Here is a 7,500-nt window from a genome sequence, read left to right as displayed (position 1 = left end):
GAACTCCGGGGAAAGCGAAACCAGCACTGACTGTCCATCTCATCTCATCTCGTTGTACATGAAGACGTGTCATTTGTTTCCTTGCGCTGTTTTCTAGTCACAACATTGATAAATTCCTTCTTTCAAAGTCATGTATTTTCGTCACTGTTAATTTGGATCCATCTTTGTTATACCATTGCTCTTACTGTAATTATTTGCTACTCTCTTCCCATGTACAAAAAGGTCTGCTTCCCCCCGCTTCTGTTTATGGCATATTATAAATTATAATATTATTGTTCTCATCCATCCTGGTGAGTATTCAAAAACCGTTTTCTTATGTACCTCTGATATTTTAATGTAAAAACTGAAATGTTTTCAAGTGAGCGAAAATATTGAATTGTTTGTATGTGTGTGTTTGTCTCTGTGTGTGTGTGTGTGTGTGTGTGTGTGTGTGTGTGTGTGTGTGTGTGTATGTGTGTGTGTGTGTGTGTGAATGTGTATATTTTATGTATTGGTGAGTTTGTATTACTATGTGAGTTTGTGTGAGTGTTTAACTTAGTTGAGGAGATTTGAAGAATAAACAGTCAGAGAGAAAGAGCAAAGTCGGTTATTGAGCAGAATGATAGAAAATGCAAGTGGAGAGAAATGAAAAGTGTGGGTAGGGCTCAGCTGTTGTATGTGTTTGTAATTGACGTTTACCTTTGTTTAGTTTCATGATTTTACTGTTCAGCTATGATAAATTGGTTGCTTCTAAGGACAAGCGGGCTAACCCAGATTTCGGACATTTTCAGAAATCTTGACCTACATCAAAAATTGGCATTGCCCTACCTATAGGAAAAGTTTGGTTTCGCTGGTGTGTATATTTGTTTGGTTATAGAGAAAACTCTTCTGTCTTTTAAAGAAACTGAATAAGGGTCCAAAAACTATAACTTCGATTTTCTCAAAAGATCATTTTGCGAGATAGCCCCCTTGTGCTTAAAAGCGACCAATTAAAATAGTGCTCGCTGGGAGAGAGGAAAAAATTACAAGCATTGTGCTTTTTTCTGTTTTCCCAAGTTCTATATGTCACTGATTTTTGCAACTTGATGTGTTTCGTATAGTCTCTGAATCTGTTGTGTGTGGTCCAAAACTTTTGGGTATGGATGACACGGGTACATTTCTCTTATTGCAATATTATGTCCGCAGCTTGCGTTAATTAGCTTGTGCATAGCTGGCGCTTTTTAAAAAATCTTGCTCTCCTACACATAACACAAGTAATTAAAATCTGCGAAGCACATTGACAATGTCTTTAAAAAATTGGGAAAGAAGGGTTTATTGTGTAAATTTCATGCTTTTGCAAGATGAAAAAAAAACATAATTGTTTATCATACTGTGTAATATTATTTTAATTATTTCGAATATTAGTGGCAGTAGAAACGCTTACGATCTTTTTGTTAATAATCTAAACTTTTATTTTAAATTTTCAGCTTGATTAGTTAATTGTTCTCTTATTAGATAAGTTTTCGCTCCGAGCAAATTATTTATACCTCAAAACATACCCGTTTTGCTCGAAGATTCAGCCATAATTATGTTGATGTTATATCATGCCATTTTTAAGGTCCTGCGCAAAAGTCACTATAATGTATACAAGACGTGGTCGTCACGTTTTATAGATTCGAATTGCCCGCCAATTTTTGCATCTCTTTTTCTACTTCTTTTGATAGCCATGAGCTTTTACTTGGTACAGTCTGCTTATCCTTGTGAAGGGTAAGCTAGTTTTTGTCCAGGTATTTAGAGATGAATCGACAGCTCTGGTCAATAAGCACTATCACTCCTTTACCTAATCGTCCGAGGACGCAGCCTGTGCGAGAAAAGTGGTAGATTTCCAGGTGTTTTTCACGAAGAGTTGATCGTAGATATAATCATTATTCTTGTTAAAATTTGTCACCGCATTGGAAGCTGCCGAAAAATGGCTTTTAGTATAGCTGTGAAATTACGTTCCTAGTTTAAAGGCGATTTTTGCTTTATACAAACAATATTAAAATGTTTTATACAGCAACTTTGCCAGGGCCTACTTTCACCCAAGTCTAACATATTTAAATGATTAAACTGGCACTGACCACAAAAATGTCTAAACCTTCCCCACAATAGACCCGTATTAACATTTGAGAATTCTTATTTTGAAGTATCCAATTTAGACACGTCACTTTTTGCAGATATAGAGACATACAATTGATAGAAAACTATGTTTTGTATAGAGTTTGCGTTAGACAAGCCCCTCCTTGTCTTGGACTCTCCTATTGTGGATAGTATGCAATGCAATATAAAAGTTAAAATGCATAAATATTGCTTTGTAAAAATCACAAAAACAATCCCATATTTATTAAAAGCTTCCTCACAATAAATTTAAATAATCATCAGACGTCTTGGAAAAAGATCGTATTCGTCCAGAAACGTACGATGAAAACTTTCAGTTTTGAGGCTTTTATAAACTTATAGTTGTTTTATCATTTCCTCAACATGTTTATTCTCTTGCAGACTCAAAATTTAACTCATACTGCATTGCAAATCTATGAATCTGAGCTCATTATTTGAGGGTGTGGAAATTGTAATATTCTCTTCAGTAAGTAGCTGCACGCTTCCCACACATGCTATTTTTGTGACGGTTCTTAGTTTAGGTTTTGGATGGGGGTTTGGGGGGTTCTTGGTTGTTGTTTTTTTAGGGGTGGGGTTTTTTTGTTGTTTTTTTTTTGGGGGGGGGTGGGTAAGTGTTGTGCAACTCTTGCATCTGCATAAGGCCAAATGAGCACGCGGGACACATTACGTTTTCAGTTGGTAAGAAATTTTGAATTTTGCCCTAGTGGCAACCGAGGCCTACTCTTATCGATTTTCGACCAACAGGGGATCTTTAACGTGTGCAACTTGCACATGGGTCCTCCGAGATTTTTCGTCCTTATCCGAGAAGGCTAGGTGTAGATCTTTCCTTCCGTAAGATCAGGGGTGTGGATGAAGTAAGAGGAGACAACGAGTAGCCGTAGAAAGTCTGCAGAAAGAGTCAGGAGCCCAGAGAAGAGGGCGAAGGAGGTGAGGGGATGGAGGCAGAAAGTGGAGATGAAAGTAGACGACAGATCTTTGTTAGAGCTGAAAGAGTGTGAAAGGAGAACATTTTATAGAGGAAAACTTTCCTTGGCTATCCAGATTCGAACCCAGATCATATTGAATGAGAGGCGAATACCTTAACCTTTAGACCACAAGAGCCCCCTTCTTAGTTAAGTGAATATTCTTTCTTTTTTTTTTTGAAATACTGTATTATCCAAACAATGGTACCCGATACAAATTCCACATTTCGAATTAATAGTCACAATTAAGTAGGCTCTCAACAGAGTAATATGGATATGCCCCCCACTCCCCTAAAAAAAGACAACTTATTATGCAGTTTCAATTACCACAAATTCTCAAGCAATGTTTTTTGTGTGTTGATAGCGGGGGTCGTTATAAAATCCACATTATGTTTTTTCGTTAAAATATATATATATATATAAACTTGTGTTTCAGCACAGTCTTATGAGATTATAGACTTTTTAGTGTTTGTAATGAAGCAAATTTACTGCAGCAATTTTTTTCTGCCTTTGGGGGGTCTCTAACGTTGAAAACCGCACATAAAAGTGTTTTGCTTTTCAAGAAAGGAAACTTTACTTGCTCTCTCCTCTCCTCTCGGGAAAATCATAAAAGACATAATATAATGATAATAATAGTTTCAACTTTAAAACAATGGCGGAGCTGTGACGCGACAGCTGAACTTAATCAGCGCCGTCCTCACACTATGCGGTGACTCACTTTTAGCAATTTCAACTAGATGCTAGTCCATTGCCTTACAATAGAAAGAAAGACTCAATTTATAGCGAGCAGTTGTTCGAGTGAAGACCAGCTCTTCGTCTTCATGAAAATGGCATTTATTTGTTGCGTGTCTTTGCTGATTACAGTCCTCCCTCAAACTCTACCATTGGATAACATAATATTCAATTACGTCGTGTTTTACAATCGTATCCATACGACGGGGGGAACTCTATGCCACCACTTTCCAAAGAGGAAATTTACTCGTTAATCTGATCCGTACGCTTTATATAGCAGTCTGTCAAAAATGATTTTTTTTTAAATACTGAAAGTTTCAAAGAAATCTTCGTCCTAGAAGTATTCTAAAAGGTGAAGAATACAACCCCTGGGGTATAAAATGGCCACAGGGCGGGATAGGGTTAACAAGGCTATTTAGTTGCCATTGGGTTTCGGAGCTCGTGAAGAGGCCAACAGTGGCGATGTAATAATCAAATCTCTATGAGGTGAACTATGACTACAAGTTTTCTGTTTCATTGTTGTCGGGACGTTTATTGTGTATGCACGTAATTTTCAAACTCTTTAATTAATATCTGATGGAACAGAAAATGATAGTCGTAAAAGGATGGTTAGCTTGCTTATTTTACGTATCCGAATGTGCCGTTGTTAGACAGGTTTACGGGTATACTTTGTTTTGGAAACTGCTCAGGCAAAAAACAACAATTGAACAAATTATTAATAATTAGTGTCATTCCCGTTGAGGTGGGAAACCTCACGTACAAAATGAGCTGTTGCTTTCGATCCTGATGATCTGACTGTAAATGGCAACGGCATGCTGAAAAAAATGATAAATTTGCTTCAAGCAGAAACACATTTCGGGTAGACAGGAACAGTGTTTCCTAATAAACATGTTTGTACGAATTAAATAAACATACGTTTATGAACGGGTAAGCGCAAATGTAGTCTCGTTCTTTGCTATAACATTACAGTTAAAACACCCCCCCCCCTACTTTCAACCCCACCCAGAACCAAATATTGCAGTGTCCTTGTATTAAAATTCAAATTGACGAGAGCTCTAGTTCTTTTAGATGCCTGGCTCGAGTTCTAGTTAGTTTTAGTAGAGCGTTGACAGCGCTTGAAACAGCATAAGCTCAAGTTCGAAGTTTGTTGGGGGTTTTTCCAACATTTGCATGGGGGGACAGAATACCCCAGGGCCCAGGCATGTTACAGTAGAGAAGTGATTGACGACATTGCCATCGTCAGAGCAACTAGATGCTAGTCCATTGCCTTACAATAGAAAGAAAGACTCAATTTATAGCGAGCAGTTGTTCGAGTGAAGACCAGCTCTTCGTCTTCATAAAAATGGCATTTATTTGTTGCGTGTCTTTGCTGATTACAGTCCTCCCTCAAACTCTACCCTTGGTTAACATAATATTCAGAACTCTCTCTTTGGGGGACACATACAGGCACGAGAGCGATGCATGTAATATGTATTTACAGAGTAGACATTTTGTTTTGTAAATTTGAAGAGCCGTCTTCAATAAGGCATACTTTCCCTTGTAAGGAAAAGGGTTTGTGTCTTATTATTTATTCAGAAACATGAATTGATTCAATAAAGTACAAAGAGAAGAGAAAAAAAAACCGGCAAGGAAAATTATAACTAGCCCATCGAGTATATTTATGTGCATATATCGAATCATGATTTGGTTTGTAGTATTCACTTATATTCTGTTAATACATGATTCTTCAAGCATCAACACTACAAACATAATTATTTTCAGGAAAGTGCACTTTTTTCTACCTCACAAACTGAATTTTACATATTTTGTTACTTTTAGATATGTCTCGAGGCATTCTCTGTGTTGCTATACCTGATACGTTTAGAAGACAGTGAAAACTTAATGTTTTTCAGGCAGCAGACACAGTATCTAGAAGGAAAATTCAGTTTTGCTATTCCCCATTGCATGCTTCATGACAAGTGTAAATTAAATGCTTTAAGACAAACAGCAGATTGGGAAAAGATATAATCATACTGAAATCTGAATTGCCGATGTTCCTAACGCTGCTTCAATGGAAGGACATGTCACATCAAGATTTTTTTTTCTGAAGAGCACGTGGCAAGGGTTTTTCCAGTTTGATTCATCTCGCAGTTTATTTCAATCTTTAAACTCTCTTCGGAAAAAAGCCACAACCTTGAGCCTGACAATCTTAATTATCCTATTCCTTATCGGAGCTAATTATGCTTTTTGTATTATGTAACCCAGGCAAATTTCTGGTTTCATGCATGGCTGTGACAGAACATAATGTCAAGATTGGAGTTTCGGGGCTTCAGATGTCACTGATACAATATTATTAATGAGAAGGTGTTGAGAGACTGTAAAACCCTTGTGGGAACTAAAGTCTGAGGCGTGGTAAGCCGATACAGAATGTTCAATGGTGCGATTTCCTTGGTGTCAAAATGGGCCGATAAAGCAGCTTTATCAAATTAGTACAGCTCTACTATTAGTCGGGTTGGCTAGTAGTTAACTTCCCAGAAATGCTGTCTGATCTTTTTGCTTGTGACGCTATAGATAGTTTTTAATTTTAGCAGAGGTTTTACAACTGCATAAGGTCATATGAGCGCCAGAAGATTAGAGGTGTTACGAGAGAGTAACAAACATAAAAAAGAAGAAGGGGAGATAAGGACTACAGATGTTTAATAGGAAAGAAGAAGCAAACCACACCAGAGCACCTGCCAACCACCCACATAGATAGTTTGAAGCTGCAGATTGACACTCTTGAACTGTCTGTACTAGTCAGAAAATGTTCATAGCTCACCACTTCGTTGACCTGGAGCTTATGGAGATTTACGTTCGAACTAGGTACGGTCGTTGTGCGAATGGGGCATTAGTCATCCATTATTCACATGTCATACGGTTTCAACATCGTGCTCTGAGATCATTTGACATCGACTGAATGACATTAAGAAGTCAAATGTTGTGATTTGTTTGTGGATGAATAGTAACGTCTGGCAAGACCTTCAACTGCCATTATGGTAATTGGGACATTTTATTTGTAGACAAACACGAAAATCTGAAAATGTGTGGGCTCGACAGAAATATCTCACTGTATGTTTTTTTTTCTTTATCTACTGTTTTGTATATGTACATATTGGCAATGATTTCTTTGATGTATTGCTGCCTGATCAAAATTCCGATTGCACGTTTTTAGTTTACAACGTAAAGTTTATTATTATATGTATTTGGATTTGCCCTATGTTTCTTTGACAGTAAAGTGTTATAACATATTACAGAAAATGTGTCTGGACATTATAATTCATTGTTCTCTGGTAACAATTCCATCTCCATTTTCCCCAAATCCTCTTTTTCCCCTTCCTCCGCATCCTTTGCCTCCTCCTCCATATCTTTTTATCCTTCCACTACTCTTAGTCATCATTACCAACGTCATCTTTGTTGTTGCAATGCCGTTGTCGTCGTACTCGTCATCATCATCTTCGTCGTCATTAATAATCATTGTTGGAATGTCGTTGCTGTTTTTTGTGCTGTTGTGTGATAAGTAAGTAGATGTGTGTGTGTGAGTGAGTGTGTGTGTGTGTGAGTGAGTGTGTGTGTGTGTGTGCGTATGTTTGGCATGCATGTGTGTGCACTTGTATGCATGTAATGTGTGCGTGAGTGTGTGTGTGTGTGTGTGTGTGTGTGTGTGTTATTATGT

The sequence above is a fragment of the Aplysia californica genome, unplaced genomic scaffold (genome assembly GCF_000002075.1).
Source record: "Aplysia californica isolate F4 #8 unplaced genomic scaffold, AplCal3.0 scaffold00294, whole genome shotgun sequence".
In the NCBI taxonomy this organism is placed as follows: domain Eukaryota; kingdom Metazoa; phylum Mollusca; class Gastropoda; order Aplysiida; family Aplysiidae; genus Aplysia; species Aplysia californica.
Note: the sequence above shows the minus strand (reverse complement) of the source record.